We start from the raw sequence: 18255 nt of genomic DNA, 5'->3' as shown, positions 1-18255 counted from the left end.
CTGTGTTAACATCAATATAACTTCTCAATTTGAATGCATAAAGCATAACAGCATGTAAATATAAAGATGAAGGAAAACACAATTAGGAATTACTCCTCTCCTAATGAAACGTCTTCAAATCTCAGTGATAACTGGTTTAGTTGTATTGATCCCACTTAACTCTCTTGGGCTTAGCGAGAGTACTGTGCTTCACAAGGCAGGCGTACTCATCGTCAGCACTAGGAGTGAAATTTTTGAGAAGAGCCTTCTAAGATATATAACTTACGTCCCTCCTAATAATGGGTTCACTCTACTTCTCTGAACTCCAATTTCCTCCGCACTGAAAAGAAGACATTCAATTCAGAGACTCCTAAGCTCCCTCATAGCTCTAAGACCACCTACTGACTCCAGGCACACGGGCCTGTGAGCATGTGTCATATTCTCTCCTTCCTTCCTGTGTCTGTCCTGACGTGGTTTCTCTTTCCTAGGAGGCCTTCCTTCTATGGCTCCATCCATTGGTATTAATGCAGATGTACATCCTTTTCCCCAGGTGGTCCAGAAGGAGCCTGGAGCTCTTGTCACGCTGGGAAATAAGACCACTGCTTCTTCAACTGCGGCATAACCATTGGCAGGAGTGAAGAGGGGGCTCATATCTCTGTGCTCTTTGTAGGATCCTAAAAATTCACTGCCTTCTCCTCACTCTGAGCCTTGAGGCCCCCAGGGATAACCTCACAGGGTACTTTATCCCTGATCAAGACAGATGCCACAAGCAGCCCAGACTCCCAGGTCCTCTCTCATCCTCAGGCTTTCATCTCCATAATGGCTCTGCACTACCTTTTCTCTGACCCCAATTCCAACTTTTGAAACCCTTCCATTGTGTCATCTGAGCTCACTATCAGATGCCAGCAAAATCCCTTATATTTGTAACACTTTGCCTGAACTTGCCTTTTCAATGTAACTGACACGACACGCCTCCCATGACTTGCTTTCCTTGCAGCTTTCTTTAGATGTGGCTGTTTTGTCTCTTTTTCCTCTTACACCCCTAGGTTTGGAGGTGGAGGAAATTTAAGTGCTCTTTTTTGTGTGTGTTTCACCACAAATGTCCACACCATTCTCCTTCTCTTCCTCCTAAACTCATTAGCATCTTCATATCATCAGACGAGGCCACCTGCTAGCACTCTGCTGGCCATCGTATCCTTCAGTCACTCATCATCCTTCTAGAAAGATTTTACCACAGGTTCACTGCTACTCTCTCTAGCACCACTCTTAACACAAACTTCAGTATCCATACAGGTGGTGCTTCAAACATACTGGTCTCTCAATTCCATGCTCTCCCACCTAGATCTGCCTCTTACCCTACCGTAGCCAGCTGCTCACATGGGCAGCTCCTATAACTCACGTTCTAATCACAACAGCCCCTGTTCCCACATTATCTCAATTTCATGAATCCCACTCTATGACTCCACAACTTGTCCCTATTGTACACATTCCAGCAATCATTCAACTTGAATGAGATTGAAAATACATGAATTCCAACATCTTTTCATTGCCCCTCATCTCCTTGATATTTTACTTCCCTTAATATCCATCCTAAATTCCATGGTCTGTCACTTGCCCTTCCCCTCCTTCATCATATTCTCACAGCAAAACCTCAGTTATGGCTAAATCCAACTCTCTGCTGTCCACTCTGAGCTCTGCACCTGGTGGCAATTTCTCAAGTTATAGGGGAAATATCTTTTTTTTTCTTTTAAATTAGTTTCAGGTGCACAAGACAAAGTAATACTTAGACGTTTATCATTTATATCCCTCACACTGTGTGAACCCCCCTCCCCCCATCCACTAAACCTCTGACATCGCATACAGCCATTACATTTCCACTGTTTCTATTTCTAATGCTGTACTCCACTTCTTGTAAGTATACACATACATACATATATACATATACATACATATACATATATATATATATATAATTGTAGTTGACATTCATTATTGTTCAGCTTCAGCTTCAGGTGTACAGTGCAGTGATCAGGCATCTACATCATCCCTGAGGTGGTCTCCCTAATGAGACAAGTGTCCATTGGATACCCTACAAAATCTTTACAACATTGTTGATTACATTCCCCAAATTAATTTTCAGAACCCTGTGGCCATCTTGTGGTTACTGACTGTTTTCTAATCTCCTCACCTTCCCCTTTATCCCCATTACCCCCCTTCTAGCAACGCTCAGTTTTTCCTCTGTGTTTCCAAAACTGTTTCTGATTAGTTCATTCACTTATTCTTTTCTTTAGATGCCACATATAAGTGAGATCATATGGTATTTGTCTTTCTCTGTATGACTTATTTCACTTAACAAAGTGTTCCCTAGCTCCATCCATGTTGTTGCAAATGGTAAGATTTCTTTCTTCTTTATGGCTGTGTAATACTCCATTGTATAAATGTACCACAGTTTCTTAATCCAGTCATCAACCGATGGGCATTTCGGTTGTTTCCATGTCTTGGCCATTGTGTATAGTGCTGCAATAAACACAGGAGTGCATAACGTTTTTTGAATTAGAGTTTTGGGTTTCTCCGAATAGATACCTAGGAGTGGAATTGCTGGATCATAAGGTAGTTCCATTTTCAGATTTTTGAGATACCTCCATACAGTTTTCCATAGTGGCTGCACCAATCTGCAATTCTACCAACAGTGCACAAGGGTTCCCTTTTCTCCACCTCTGCACCAGCACTTGTTGTTGTTGATTTATTGATGATAATCATTTTGACTGGGGTGAGGTGGTATCTCATTGTGGTTTTTATTTGCATTTCTCTGATGGTTAGTGAGGTTGAACATTTTTTCATATGTCTGTTTGCCATCTGTATGTTCTTTTTAGAAAAATGGCTCTTCTTGTCCTCTGCCCATTTTTTAATTGGGTTGTTTGTTTTTTTGGAGTTGAGTTGAGTGAGTTTTTTATAAATTTGTGATATTAACCCTTTATCAGATATATCATTGGCAAATATCTTTTCCCATTCAGTAGGATCCCTTTTTGTTTTATTGATGGTTTCCTTTGCTGTGAAAAAACTTTTTAGTTTGATGTAATCCTACATGTTTATTTTTTCTCTTTCTTCCCTTGCACGAGGGGATATATCAGTAAAAATCTTGCTCCGGGTAATGTCTGTGAAGTTTCTTCCTATATTTTCTCCTAGGAATTTTATGGTTTCAGATCTTACATTTAAGTCTTTAAGCCATTTTGAATTTATTTTTGTATATGGTGTAAGGAGGTGGTCCAGCTTCATTTTTTTGCATGTGTCTGTCCAGGTTTCCCAGCACCATTTATTGAATAGACTGTCTTTACCCCGCCGTACATTCTTGCTTCCATTGTCGTAGATTAAATGGCCATATAGGCTTGGATTTATTTCTGGACTCTCTATTCTGTTCCATTGATCTTTGTGTCTGTTTTTATTCCAGTACCATGCTGTTTTGATTACTGTAGCCTTGTAGTATAATTTGATGTCAGGTATCATTATACCTCCCACTTTGTTCTTATTTCTCAAGATTGCTGAGGCTATTCGGGGTCTTTTATGGTCCCATATAAATTTTAGGATTATATGTTCTATTTCTGTGAAAAACATCATTGGTTATTTGATAGGAATTGCGTTGAATATGTATATTGCCTTAGGCAGTATGGACATCTTAACTATATTAATTCTTCCTATCCATGAACATGGTATGTGTTTCCATCTATTTGTATCTTCTTTCATTTCTTTCTTCAGTGTCTTATAATTTTCTGAGTAAAGATATTTTACTTCTTTGGTTAAATTTATTCCCAGGTATTTTATAGTCTTTGAAGCAATTGTAAATGGGATTTTTAAAAAATTTCTCCTGATGTTTTATTATTGGTATATACAAATACAACTGATTTCTGAGTATTAATTTTGTATCCTACTACTTTACTAAGTTCATCTATCAGCTCTAATAGTTTCTTGGTGGAGTCTTTAGGGTTCTCTCTATATAGTATCATTCATCTACATATAATGACAATTTTACTTCCATCCAAATAAAAGGATTTGGATGCCTTTTATTTCTTTTTCTTGTCTGATTGCTGTGGCTAGAACTTCCAGCACTATGTTGAATAGAAGTGGAGAAAGTGGGCAACCTTGCCTTGTTCCTGATCTTAAGGAGAATGGTTTTAGCTTTTCCCCATTGAGTATGATGTTAGCTGTGGGTTTATCATATATGGCCTTTATTATGTTGAGATATGATCCCTCTATTCCCACTTTCTTAAGGGTTTTTATCATAAATGGCTGCTGGATTTTATCAAATGCTTTTTCTGCATCTATTGATATGATCATGTGATTTTTATTTTTCATTTTGTTAATGTGGTGTATCAGGTTAATTGATTTGTGGATGTTGAACCACCCTTGCATACCAGAGATGAAGCCCACTTGATCATGGTGTGTGATCTTTTTAATGTATTGCTGAATTCTGTTCGCTAATATTTTGTTGAGGATTTTTGTATCTATGTTCATTAGATATCAGCCTGTAGTTTTCTTTTTTTCTGGTGTCTTTGTCTGATTTTGGGATCAGGGAGATAGTGGCTTCGTAAAAATGTTTGGGAGACTTCCCTCCTTCTGGATTTTTTGGAAGAGCTTGAGGAGAATAGGTAATAATTCTTTTTTGAATGTTTTGTAAAATTTACCTGTAAAGCCATCTGGTCCAGGGCTTTTGTTTGTTGGGAGATTGTTGGTTACTGATTCAATTTCCCTGGTGGTATTCAGTCTATTCAAGTTTTCTGTTTCTTCTTGAGGTAGCCTTGGAAGGTTATATGCCTCTAGAAAATTGTCCGTTTCTTCCAGATTGTCAAATTTGTTGGCATATAGTTGCTCATAGTAATTTCTTAAAATTTTTTGTATTTCTGTGGTGTCTGTTGTCACTTCTCCTCTTTCATTTCTGATTTTATTAATTTGGGTCCTCTCTTTCTTTTTTTAAATGAGTTTGGCTAAAGGTGTGTTGATTTTGTTTATCTTTTCTAAGAACCAACTCTTGGATTCATTGATCACTTGTATTGTTTTTCTGGTTTCTATTTCATTTATTTTCGCTCTGATCTTTATTATCTCCTTCCCTGTACTCCCTTTGGACTTATTTTGCTGTTCTTTTTCCAGATCCCTTAAGTGTGAAGATAAACTGTTGATTAGTGATTTTCTTGTTTCTTTAGGTAGGCCTGCAATGCTATGAATTTCCCTCTTAGGACTGCCTTCGCGGCATCCCATAGATTTTGGGTCATCGTGTTTTCATTTTTGTTTGTCTCAAGATATCTTTTGATTTCTTCCTTGATCTCCTGGTTGACCCATTCATTATTTAGTAACATGTTATTCAGCCTCCATGAATTGGTGTGTCTTCCAGTTTTTTCCTGTAATTCATTTTTAATTTCATAGCACTGTGGTCAGAGAAGACGATTGGTATGATTTCAATTTTCTTAAATTTATCAAGACTTGTTTTGTGGCCTAACATATGGTCTATCTTGGAAAATGTTCCACGTGTGCTTGAGAAGAACGTGATTCTGCAGCTTTGGGATGAAATGCTCTGAAAATATCGGTTACATCCAAGTGGTCCAATGTGTCATTTAAGGCCGTTGTTTCCATATTGATTTTCTGTCTGGAAGACCTGTCCCTTGTTGTCAGAGGTGTGTTGAAGTCCCCTAGTATGATAGTGTTACTGTTGATCTCTGTCTTTATGTCAGTCAATATCTGTTTTGTATATTTAGGTGCTCCTTTGTTGGGTGCATAGATGTTTACTAGGGTTATGTCCTTTTGTCGGATCGATCCCTTTATTATTATATAGTGCCCATCTTTGTCTTTTAATATGTTCTTCATTTTAAAGTCTATTTTGTCAGATATAAGTATTGCAACTCCAGCTTTTTTCTCATTTCCATTTGCATGAAATATCTTACTTCAATCCTTCACTATCAGCCTGTGTGTGTCTTTTGATCTGAGGTGAGTCTCTTGTATACAGCATATACAAGGGTCTTGCTTTCTTATCCACTCAGCCACCCTATGTCTCTTGATTGGAGCATTTAATTCATTTATATTTAAAGTGATTATTTATAGGTACATAGTTATTGCCATTTTTAAATTTGTAGTTAGATTGTTTTCATCTTTCTTCTATTTACAGAAGTCCTATTTACAGAAGTCCTCTCGCAGTGCTGGCTTGGTGGTAATAAATTCCTTTAGCTTATTCTTTTCTGGGAAGCTCTTTATCTCTCCATCAACTTTAAATGATAGCCTTGCTGGATAAAGCAATCTAGGTTGTAGGCCTTTGTTTTCCATCACTTTGAGTATCTCCTGCCACTCCCTCCTGGCCTTCAATGTTTCTATAGAAAAGTCATTTGATAGACTTATGGGAGTTCCCTTGTATGTAACCCTCTGTCTTTCTCTTGTTGCTTTTAGGATTCTCTGTCTTCAAACTTTGCCATTTTAACTGTAATGTATCTTGGTGTGGACCTGTTTGGGTTTATCCTGGTTGGAACTCTCTGCACTTCCTGGGCTTGTACGTTGGTTTCCTTCATCAGGTTAGGGAAGTTTTTGGACATTATTACTTCAAATATGTTCTCAATCCCTTGCTTCCTCTCTTCACCTTCTAGTATTCCTATGATGCACATGTTGTTGCGCTTGATGTTATCCCAGAGGTCTCTTAAACCATCTTCATTGTTTTTCATTCTTTTTTTCTTTCTGTTGTTCTGTTTGGGTGATCTCTGCTAACTTGTCTTCTAAGTCGCTGATTTGATCCTCTGCTTCATCTAACCTGCTGTTAATTCTTTCAAGTGAGTTCTTTATTTCAGTAATTGTGTTCTTTATTTCTAACTGGTTGTTCATTATGATTTCTCTATCCTTCTTTATATCGTATCTAAGCTCCTTAAACATTCTTATCATCAGTGTTCTGAACTCTGTCTCTGATAGGTTGGTTACCTCTGTTTCATTTGGTTCCATTTCTGGAGGTTTCTTCTGTTCTTTTATTTGGGACGTGTTTGTTTGTTTCCCCATTCTGGCTGACTCTCTGTGTTTGCTTCGATGTATTAGGTAGATCCCCTAGAGTTCTTAGTTCTTGCTGGGTTATCTTATGTAGTATGTGTCCTTTATATTTGACTTGCAGTACTTCGTTCTTCTCCTCTGTGTGTGCTCCAAAGGTGACTCTTGTGTTATGTATGTTGTCCTGTTAAAGAAGATCTTTAATTGCTTTTCGCTTGTGAGTAGGTGGGGTTAACTCCTAGGCTGACTAGTTGTGAGACTTGGCTCTGCCCACCGCAGGGTGTTCTGCTGCGTGAGGTTTGACCATTTAAATGTGGTTTGGCCTCTATGTGCTTTTGTGCCTGTAGAGAATTCCCTCTGGGTGTGTCACTTGTTGGTCAAACCCAGTAGTATTCTGGTTTGGTCTGGAGTTGGCCTCTGGGTGTGTTGAATCTTGTGCCTCTTAAGCTGGGCCCTGGTAGGGCAATTTCAGAACAAAGCAAATCACCAAGCACAACAACAATAACAACAAGGAAAAAATCAAATATATTCACATGTAAAAACAACCGACAACCCCCACTCACAGGCAAAGATATCAAATATATAAACACAAAACAAAACAAAACAAAAAGCAGCGCCAGTCTTGGCTTAACCCCACCAAGTAATCTCCAGGTTGTCCTCTGCTGTACCAAAGAGTTATCTGTGTATTGTGCAGGCAGAGCCGGTCACCTGGTGCCCAGAGTGATGTTGGGACTGCAGATTTAGATGAGTGGGGCTAAGGGGTCTGGATGGTAGTTTCTACAAAGTCAGTGCAATTTCTGCCCTTGCCTGCACATATGCACACTGAGAGTAGCACCACCAGCCCTGTGCCCAGTTCTCCTGAGTCTTAGAGCACTTCTACCCAGAGCTGCATCTGCCACCTACTGCTGATCCCTGGGAGTGCCTCTGCAGTTGTAATTGCCCTGCCCTAGGCAGGCCAGAAAGGGTGGGGGCTGGGGCTGGAGGGGTCTTCTCTCTTCCAGCCCCGCTGAGTCACACTCTTCCCGCAGGCCAGAAAAGGTGGTGGCTGGGGATGGGGGAGTCTCTTCTCTCCTAGCCCAGCAAAAATCACACTCTTCCCAGCCTCTTCCCTGGGTCAGAACTGTACGCCAGTCTTCCCAGAGCCTGAGCACTAAGGCTCCTCTGTAATCTGACACTACTCCTCAGTTCAGGGGCCAGTTTAAGTCTCTGGAAGGGCGGGGGTAGGATTGGAAGAGTGGAGAGAGGGACCCAGGTATGGAGTTTGTGTCCTTTGTCTGACCGAGGGCCCAGCTGGAGGTCTCAGCTGAGGTTATTGCCTCAAATGCTGCCTCCTTGGAGGGAGAGATCAGTTGTGGGATGCAGGGAAAGAGCCCTCCTCCTGGCTTTTATGTTCTCTGTTTCATCCTGGGATTCCCTGAGTCTCTGCAGCTGCAGATGCGGGCCGTGTCTCCACTCTGCTCCCTTCCCGTTTCCCCTGCTCGCCCAATTTGCCCACCTTCAAGTAATCCTTGCACGAGTCTCTTAGCTGTTCTGCGCAAGGAGCAGAGAGTCCTTTGATGGGTTATAGATGTCCTGTTTATGATAAGATCTGGAGGAGAACTCAAAAAGTGCGCCCCGCTGCCGCCATTCCTATGACATCACTGGGAAATATCTTTTTATGGGACTTGCATTAGAAACTAAAGCCATCATGCTGGCAAATGCCAATAATAATGGTTATCATCATCATCATCAACAACAAGAGCATCCTGGCTCACACTATGCCTGGCAAGGCTCTAAATGCTTTATAAACACCAAAGTTTGTTCTTCACAAGAACTCTATGAGGTGCTGTTATCATCCTGATTTTTAAATTGAGGGAAATAAGGTACTGAGAGGCTAAGGAACTTGTCCAAAGTCACATTATCAGTGAGTAGATGAGTTAGGATCTGAACCATGACTCTTGCTATCTTATCCTGCTTCCCAACTAAGAGTCACTCAGTAAAACACATACACAAAACCCCACCCCAAAAAGAAAAGAAAAAGTATATGTGTATATGTATGACTGTTCAGGGCAACCCATGTAGGGAGCCAGCGCTTCACCTGCTTCGAGGAGGCTCCCTTCTTAGACTTACCTTTTTATGTAGCCAGCATGAAATGCTCTACATACTTGCTATGCAGATCCAATGATGTCTTCTTTACTTCTCTATTTTTGCCCCATTGTTGGGATGGGACTTTTCTCCCTACCCTTGTTGCGGTAGCTCCATGAGCATAACATTTCTGGTCTCTATCCTCTTACTCAGTCTGCACTGGTGGCAGAGTGTATCATCTGGTTGCCATGTTTGGGAGGACAAACAATGTATACACATCCCAGCCCCTTCCTCTTCTCTCTTCTTTTCCTCCTGGGAGTAACCTTCTTTTCCTCCTGGGAGTAAGTAGGTTCTGTTCTGCTTCCCTAGGGGCTTAGAGGCAGGGTGTCCATGCTCTGCAACATGGCTGGCTGTGTGTCTCTAATTCTGAGGTTCAGTTTTAGGATGCCCACTTGCCCACAGATTTGAGCCATATTTATTAATATTGGCTCAATCAAAAATAGTATCTTGCTCTTCCATTTGTGTCATCGTTTGTCTTATTTTTCAACTGGCACAGAACAAGGAAGGATAGAGGGATGCTATTTATTGGGTGTTACACTGAATTATAAATGTACTCATCTTAGAGCAAGAAATTCAGTATTTCCTTCTTACAGGTTTTTCAAACTTCCCCTTACAAAAATCTTGCAGGCTTATATATCTAAAAGGTAGTTGCACAATGAAATGGTCCTTGATGGCCATTTCCTCTGTTGCCACTTGGTGCTATCACCGAAGAGTGGCCCTGTGTATGAAGGGTGAGGCTGGCACAAATCTTTGCACAGGCTACTGAAGCACTCCAGGGCAAATGATTTCAGTCTCCCTGCCCAGGGTGCCCCAACTCCAGCTCCCAACCTTGCTGCTCTTAATGCTCAGCTCTTTCAGTCTGCACACAAGCCACCTCTCATGCCTCCTAGCCCCAGAAGCACATCCTAAGAACTGGTTCCAGCATCTGTCCCCTCATGTACTCAACGACCCTCCTCTGCCCCAAGATCCATTCCAGGGCTATGGCAGCTTTTCCCTTCTAAGTTATGAAAATACAAAGGGTCTGCTATTCTCTTGATTATGTCCCTTCTGTGTAATGGGGATATTTTCCCTGTGTTGACTCTCTGTGACTGTTTGATCATCTGCAAAATGGAAATAAAAATAATATTTACTTCATAGAATTGTCAGAGGATTAAATGAGTTAATACATACAACTGGTATATAGTAAGCATTTGTTAAATATTAGACAATATTTGTCATTATAATTTCTAATTAGAGGAGAGGTGATGTCACTACTACTTTATAAAACATAACTGGTGGGGAAACCAACATGTTGTACTGGGTTGAATAATGTCCCTCCACAATTTATATCCACCTGGAACCTGTGAATGTGATCTTATTAGAAAATATGTTCATTGCAGACATAGTTTAAGATGAAGTCATATTGAATTAGGGTGTGCCTTAATACAATCATTAGTGTCCTTTTAAGAATAGGGACATTTCAACACAGTTACACCCAGAAGAAAGTCGGCCATGGGAGGAGGGAGGCAGAGACTGGAGTTGGGTTGCGACAAGCTAAGGAAAACCCAGGATTGGTGGCAACCACCAGAAGCTAGAAGAGGCAAGGAAGGAGTCTACCCCAGAGTTTTCAGAGAGAAATCAAGACCCTGCTTACGCTTGACTTTGGGCTTCCAGCCTCCAGAACTGTGAGGGAATAAATTTTTGTTGTTTAAGCCATCTAGTTTGTAGTGATTTGTTATAGCATCCATAGGAAAAAAATATAGTGGTAAAGAGAAAGGATTAGGAATGAAATAGTTACCAAATAAACCCTTCCTTGTCTTGAAGAACCTCCTAGCTTAGCGGAAAAAAGACACATATAAACAAAATGATAATATGATAGATAAAACAATGAAGATACGCACCATATAATAAGAGATTACAGAGGAAGAGAATTGCATTCAACCTGAGTGAGTCAATGAAAGCTTCCTGGAAAAGGTGATATTCAAGTTGAGTCTTAAAAAGTAGGAGTCATCAGATGACAGAGGGTTCAGTATGAACTGGGAACTGAAATAAGTGTAATGATGTTAGAACTTAAAATGTGAGTCAGAGAATGCCGAGATGAGGATGGACAGGGGGCAAAAGCCAAGGGATGGTCTCCTGCATCACATTAAAGAAGCTGCAATGATGAGTAGTTCTTATTTGAAGAAAGACAGACCATACTCAGTCACCTTTGAGAGAAGAATCTCTGTTCAGAAAGTGGAGTTGAGAGGACCACAAGCAGAAATTAGCAGCTTGTTAGGCAGCTGTTGGGGTTTAGAAAAGAAAACAAAGCTGTTTCAAAGGATGGGCAAGAAGCTAGAAATATTAGGTTAGGAGATAAAATTAGCAGACCTAAGAGACTAATTATATGTAGGAGGTTTCTAAGTAGAGACAATGCCACCACCATGGAAAGAAAATACCAAAAGAGGAAGCTTAGGGTAGATAGACTATGTTCGAGGTGACTGTCAGACAGCTGCAGTAAACTCATTTGCATGAATATTCCCCACCCACAACCGCCCCCTTTGAGATCCACCCTGCACCTGGCAGCCATGTTTGTTGGTTTTCTCAGGTGTAACAGTCAGGGTTTGGTCAGGAAAATAGAAGCTGCTTCAGGTATTTCGTGTATGCAAGGTTTTAGTAAAAGGAATTAGAGTTTGATTCAATCATTGTTGGAACTGTGGTCAGGCAAGCTGCCACTGACAATGTCAGCCTGCAGCATGGAGGTTTGTGGTTTTTAAGACTGGCCCTGAAGCAGCTGTGAATCTCAAGAATGTCTAGGAGAATTCTCTGGACCATCTCAGTCAGCAGAACTGATGTGGGAAATTCTCAGGAAGCTTGCCCAGAAGCTGCTTTGAATCTCACATCTGTCCATGTGCCCACCTTTCAATGAACTCTATTAAATGTAAGACAGTGTAATTTCGTTTACAAACATTATCTTTAAAGCAGAATGGCCTTGCCTCTCTTTTGCCTTCTATATCTGTGCATGTGCCTTAATTGGCTCACTTTAAACAGGAAATATGCACAGAAGAGGATTCTGGGAAATGTGCCTTCTGGCTTCATTGCATCACAAGGCAGAGAGAGCTTAAAATGCATGTGGGTTCTGCAAGTCTGACAACAGGCAGTCCAGATGCATCGGTTAATTCCATTGAAAATTGTGATTTAAGATTCAGAGATAGTTGAGTCTGCCTCTGGCTGGAACCATAAGACAAGTAAAAACTCTAGAGCTGTGAGGTAGCCATCTTTTGTCGTGTGAGGGGAGAAGCAGAAAAATATGCCGGAAGAAAAATAATGAAGCAAATGTGCACAGAAAGGTGGGGATAAGAAATCATGTAGCCTACATTCAGAGAGACAATGGTTACTTTATTCAAAGGTTAATGATAATGTGGATATTAAAAGAATTATAAGTGGATCTCTAAAATACTTTAGTGCTAGTACAAAAATAAGATAATTAGTGTTCTATGAACAAAGGAACACAATTGTAGAGTAAAATGGAGTTGGACGGATGAAGAATATATACAACTATATAATAAATGTGTCATACTTGATAAATGCTGTAGAAAATCTGCTTACCTACAAGAGTGCTTTTTAAGTCTTGATTTTGGCATGCTATTTGGTAATGAATGAAAAAAAAAATCTAATTTTGAACTTTTTTTCCAGTACACTTAGTAAGAATTTTGAGCTTACTGTTTGTTTTTTAACCTAGTTCTGCGAATGCTGTGAATTTTTATATACTAGGTTACAAAACACAAGAATTACCAGTTACATTATAGCATGTACATTTAAAGGATAAGGATGCTATCATCAAAACAATATTTTTATAGTTGTTTGATTTTAAGAGGATACATACCTATGTTCAAAACCCAGAAATTTCAAAGCTGCAGTAACATATTTCATTTACACACTAATGTTGAAATATGATCCTGTGTTAACAGGGCATGCATCTAAGTTTTAAATAACCACTTTTTGTGATGTAATTTGTGAATTAAATTTATGTGATGGACGCCTACTATTTGCCCAGCTTCTTTCCTCCTTCTATATAACCTGGCTTGTACTGTATATGTGATTAATTGGGGGGAATCAATCACCATATTTTTACATGACTCCACAGTTACTTGCTTCTGAGGTGGGCACTTGATTCAGGTTTGTCCTGTCACTTGGAGTTTTCTGGATGACTACAGTAGCTCCCTAATTGGTCTCTCATTTTTCCCTCTGCCTCACTGGAGCCTAATTTGCTTTAACCAGCCACACGATCTTAATAATATGTATGTCAGATTATTTCACGTTCTTGCTCAAAACCCAGCAGAGACTACCCCATTACCTCTAGAATAAAATGCAAAATTCTTTCTGTGGCTGCATGATTTGGACCCTGGCTACCTCTTCAACCTCTCCACCTGCTCCTCAGGTCCAGTCACAATAACTTCTTGCTGTAATTCAGTCCTGGCTAATGATACTCCCGTCATGGGTCTTCCTAGTTTGCTCTTCTCCGTGCCTGGAAAACTCTCCTCCCAGTCATTTCCATGACTCACTCTCTCCCTCCATTCAGGTCTCTGCTCAAATGTCCTTTCTTCAGAAAAGCCTTCTCTGATCCTCTTATTTAAAATAGTGTTATCCCTCATTTACTGCAGTGTCAATTGCAACAGCCAAGATGTGGAAACAATCTAAATATCCATTGATGGATGAGTAGATAAATAAAATGTGGTATATAGAGATATGTGATATCTACATTTATTTCTACATCTATATCTATACCTATATAATAGCATATTATTCAGCTTTAAAAAAAAAGGAAATCTTGCCATCTGTGACAACATGGATAAACCTGGAGGACATCATGCTAAGTGAAATAAGCCAGACACAGAAAGGCAAATATTGCATGATCTCACTTACATGTGAAATTAAAAAAAAAAAGCCAAACTTATAGTAACTGAGAGTAGAATGGTGGTTAGCGGAAGCTGGGGCGTGAGGGAAAGGGGGGAGATGAATGAAAAAAAGGAAAGTAGACAAAGTAGAATGGTGGTTGCTAGGGGCTAGAGGGAGGGGGTCATGGGGAGTTATCGTTTAATGGGTACAGAGTTTCAGTTTTGCAAGATGAAAAGCACTCTGAAGATGGATGTTGGTGATGGTTGCACAACAATATGAATGTACTTAATAGCAATAAACTGTACACTTAAAAATAGTTAAGATAGTACGTTTTGTGTATTTTACCACAATAAAACAAAATCGTACTTTCCCCTTCTTTTACTTTACTTTTCAAGCAACAATTTTGACCGGACATTATATTATATAACTGTGTGTTTGTTTATGTATTGTCAATATCCTGCAGCAAAATGTAAGATTCACAGGGAGAGAGGTTTTGTCTCTTTTTTAAAAAAAATTATTGCTGTATCCCCAGAACAATGTCTAGCACATCAACAAGTATTTGATGAATTAGTACCATGTTTCAAACTAGAATTGATAAAGTGAGACCATCTTTGGGGGTGAAAATCTGTGAAATATGAAACTTTGGAGGAAGGTCTTGACAGCCACGTTTCCCTCCAAGGGGAGGATGCCACTCTGTGGTAGGCAAGATTGAAACTGTCTTGCCAAGAGAAGCAGAGATGAGAGCCAGAGAGACAACTCCTGTCAACACTGGCGTCTTTGGTTTCAACTGTCCCTGAGGTTCTCCCTCTGTTACCTGTGATGTTTCAGGTCCTTCCAATAAACACTTCTCTGACTAAAAATGTGGCTGGGACTTCCATCACTTGCTGACAAATGTACTGACAAATGCAACTTGTCAGTGTACTATCACTATTATCGAGAAATAATGGGTATAATGAAAATGAAAAAAAAAATTATTAGGGAAAATTAAGGAAGTCTTAACAGAATTCACCACAGTAGCTGCTGCCAGTGCTGTGCCCACATCTTCTCAACAGCCTCTCTTACTGTCCTTACCCACTGCACTGAACTGAGCAACTTACAATTTTTGGCCTGAGGGCTTTTCTCTGTGGGCATTTGGATAAGGCTGTAATGCAAGGAACAGTCCTCAGACAATGATGAAGAGAGTTGGAGGATAAACACCCTGGCTTCCTTATGACTTGGGTGGGACATCTTTGAGGTGTGTTTTGCACCGTCACCCAGAGGTCTATGGGTTGAGTTGCAGTTGCCCACGGTGGTTCCTGTTTGTTAACCTGCTGTCTGGACTTCCTCCCTCCTCCGACGCACCTCCCACTCCCAGCCTGTACTTCTTGGCGTCGCCACCTAAATGACCCTTGCTTCTGGTGTAACCCAACCTAAAACAGTTTCTCTATATAAAAATCTCCATCTAACATGAAGAAATAAATTAGAAATAAATGTATAAGTACTGCTTATTGTATATCAGTTTACAAGTGAAAACAACAACAACATGAAACTAAAATAAAAATAGTGAACACATATAGTGCTTATTATATGCCAAGCATTGTTCCAAGAACTTCACATGTAACCTTTTGGATTCTCACAAAAACACTCTGAGGTGGATGCCATTATTATCAGCTAAATTCAGAGAGTTTAAGAAACTTTCTCAGGTTCACACAGCTAAGAAAAGATGGTGCCAGGGCTCAAACTCAGTCTGGCTTCTATGTGCTCTTAGCTATGATACTATATTGAAATCAAAATAATAATTTTTAATAATGCCATGCTATCATGCAAGTATGTACAATGAATTACACATATATGTATATATTATAGAATATAATATAGAATGCATAGTATATAAAACATATAGTATATAGAATATATATAGTATATAATATATACTATATATATTATATATAGTAGAAAACTAATCACATTTGAGATAACTATAATCTCAAGGAAATAGGAGCAGTTATGACATGAAAGCTTGCTTGAAGTCCCTCGTCAGTCAGTTGTCCGTGAAAGTGGTTTGTCGTTAGTATTTAATAGTGAATGACCAGTAGCAACACCCTCTGTAATTGATGGGAACATAGCTCTTAGGACAACAGAGGGTAGGCATAGTATAAAGCTAAAATCAGCATGTGTAATGAGGTATTACCCTGTTACCTATGTGGAACTGGCACTCAATTGCCCCCAAAATTTGAGATTTCTTTGGGCTTGCAGCCCTGGCCATGTGGCCTTGCGGGCTTCATCCTCCAGGCTGGTGGTCAGCAATTATTGGATACTCGTGCCAGGTACTGAGCTGGGCACTTTGAGATAGACAAAGCAGACAGAGATACAGTGTCTCCTGTCTAGGACCTTACAATCTAGTGAGTGAGACAGGCATATGAGGATAACTTGGCTTGTTTGCTTTTATGAGAAACACTTCAGGTCAGGTTATTCAGAGCACTCAGCTTCATGTGGATTTATACACTTTTGCAGTGTCTACTCCTTGGCTTCAGATGCTGCTGCTGTGGCAGTGGTCTGGTCGCCTGAGATAAGGGAAGATGCAAAACAAATTATTGAACCCTGGGAGCTCTGCAGGTGGTTTTCTTACAGTTCTTCAACTAAGAGGAAGTCAAAGAGCACCCTGACTCAGTGACACAGAACACTGCCCTCAATGCTGTTACTAAATGGCCTTCACCCTCTTGCAGAGGCGGAAGCGTCTGTGAGTGTCTCAAGACACTGCTGAAGAGAGAGGAAGTATGACATCAGGCCAGGTGGGGGATAAGAGCAATTTCCTTCTTTCTCAGGGTGACCCACAGGAAGGAGAGGGGAAGTCAGGTCAAATTGGCTTGACACCTTTGTCCTGGGAAATCCTATCAGGTGACTGAAAAGAAAATCTAACCCGCAAAGTCACTGCTTATTGCCAAGAGATGGAAGGCACGTCGGGGGAAACCCCCAACCACAGTAGAACAGTGGAGCTAGTCTTTCTGAAAAAGTAGACTAGAAAAATACCTTTTCAGAATCAACCTGGCATGAAGAAATATTTCCGTCTTGAGTCTTCTCACTTTCCTAATGGAAGTATAGACCGAATGAATGTTTTCTAATATGTCATTGATTTCCCCTCCTGTGACGGACTTTTTCTTTTTTCTCTTTAGGGAGAAGGTAATCTGAGAGGTTGCAGGGCATGCTTTTTGTTTGTTTGCTTGCTTAATAGGTTTCCTAATAAAATCATAAATGTGACCAGCATATAAATCATTATCAGTGATTCTAATTAGCAAATGATGTTTCAAATTTTCAAAAGGGGCAAATCACATATCATCAAGTTGAGGGATGTTGAATCTTAATGAAAGACATTCATATATGCTGAGAGATGTTTGGAATAATAAGTCTGCTATAATTGAAAAGAAGCAAGATTATTTGAAGAAGGAAAGATATGAGAACTTTGTTTTTCTTACTTGGCATTATGGTACCCATTACTTTTCAAAGTCATAGGCAAAACTTTGAAATGTCAGTCACTTCAAATCTTTGTGGAACTAGGGGAATTATAGTTAAAATACGCAAGGAAGCAAACAAAAGCAAGAAAAAAAGATATATATCAGGATATGAATAAACAAAATTAGAAAGTTTGATGAGAAGCAAATAAGCAGAATGACCTTACAAGCTTTTCAAATTGAAAACAAACAAACAAAAAAACCCCCCCAAATCTTAAGAAGGTAATCTTAAGAGGAAAGTATATGAACAAACATATTTCAATGATACAGTAAATATTCAGAGAATGGGTTTAAAGAGGAATATACATCTGAGTAGGCAGTGACAGTGTTTTCATTAAAGTCTTTAAAATGCATTTAAAATTTTATTTTAAAATACAAATACACACATTTCTTTATTTAAATAAAAGCTGTAGTCAAGATATGGGGCTTCAGCAGCTATATTAATTAAGGCAATGTGAATGCCCCTAAAATGTATAATCGGTAAAACCTTATAAAAGTTTATTTCTTTGTCATGTAAAGTTCAAAATGTATGTATCAGAGCAGCAGGTATCTTTCCTCCTAGCAGGACCAGGTTCATTTCATTCTGTGGCTCCACCATCTTCAATTCTTGGACTGTGAGGTTATTGTGTGCATTTGTATTGGGCTGGTAAACAGAGAAGGAACATGGAAGATTGCACATGGAGAGTGGTAAATGTCACTTCCAACTCACATTCCAAGGGCTAGGACTCAGTCATGTATCTGCATATCACTGAGAGGAAAGGTGGGAAATGTAGATGAGCTTTGTGCCGGGAAGAGGAAACAG

This window comes from Rhinolophus sinicus, chromosome 1, assembly GCF_057876585.1.
Source record: "Rhinolophus sinicus isolate RSI-liver-muscle chromosome 1, RSI-T2T, whole genome shotgun sequence".
Taxonomy (NCBI): Eukaryota; Metazoa; Chordata; class Mammalia; order Chiroptera; family Rhinolophidae; genus Rhinolophus; species Rhinolophus sinicus.
This window is presented reverse-complemented; position numbering follows the sequence as displayed.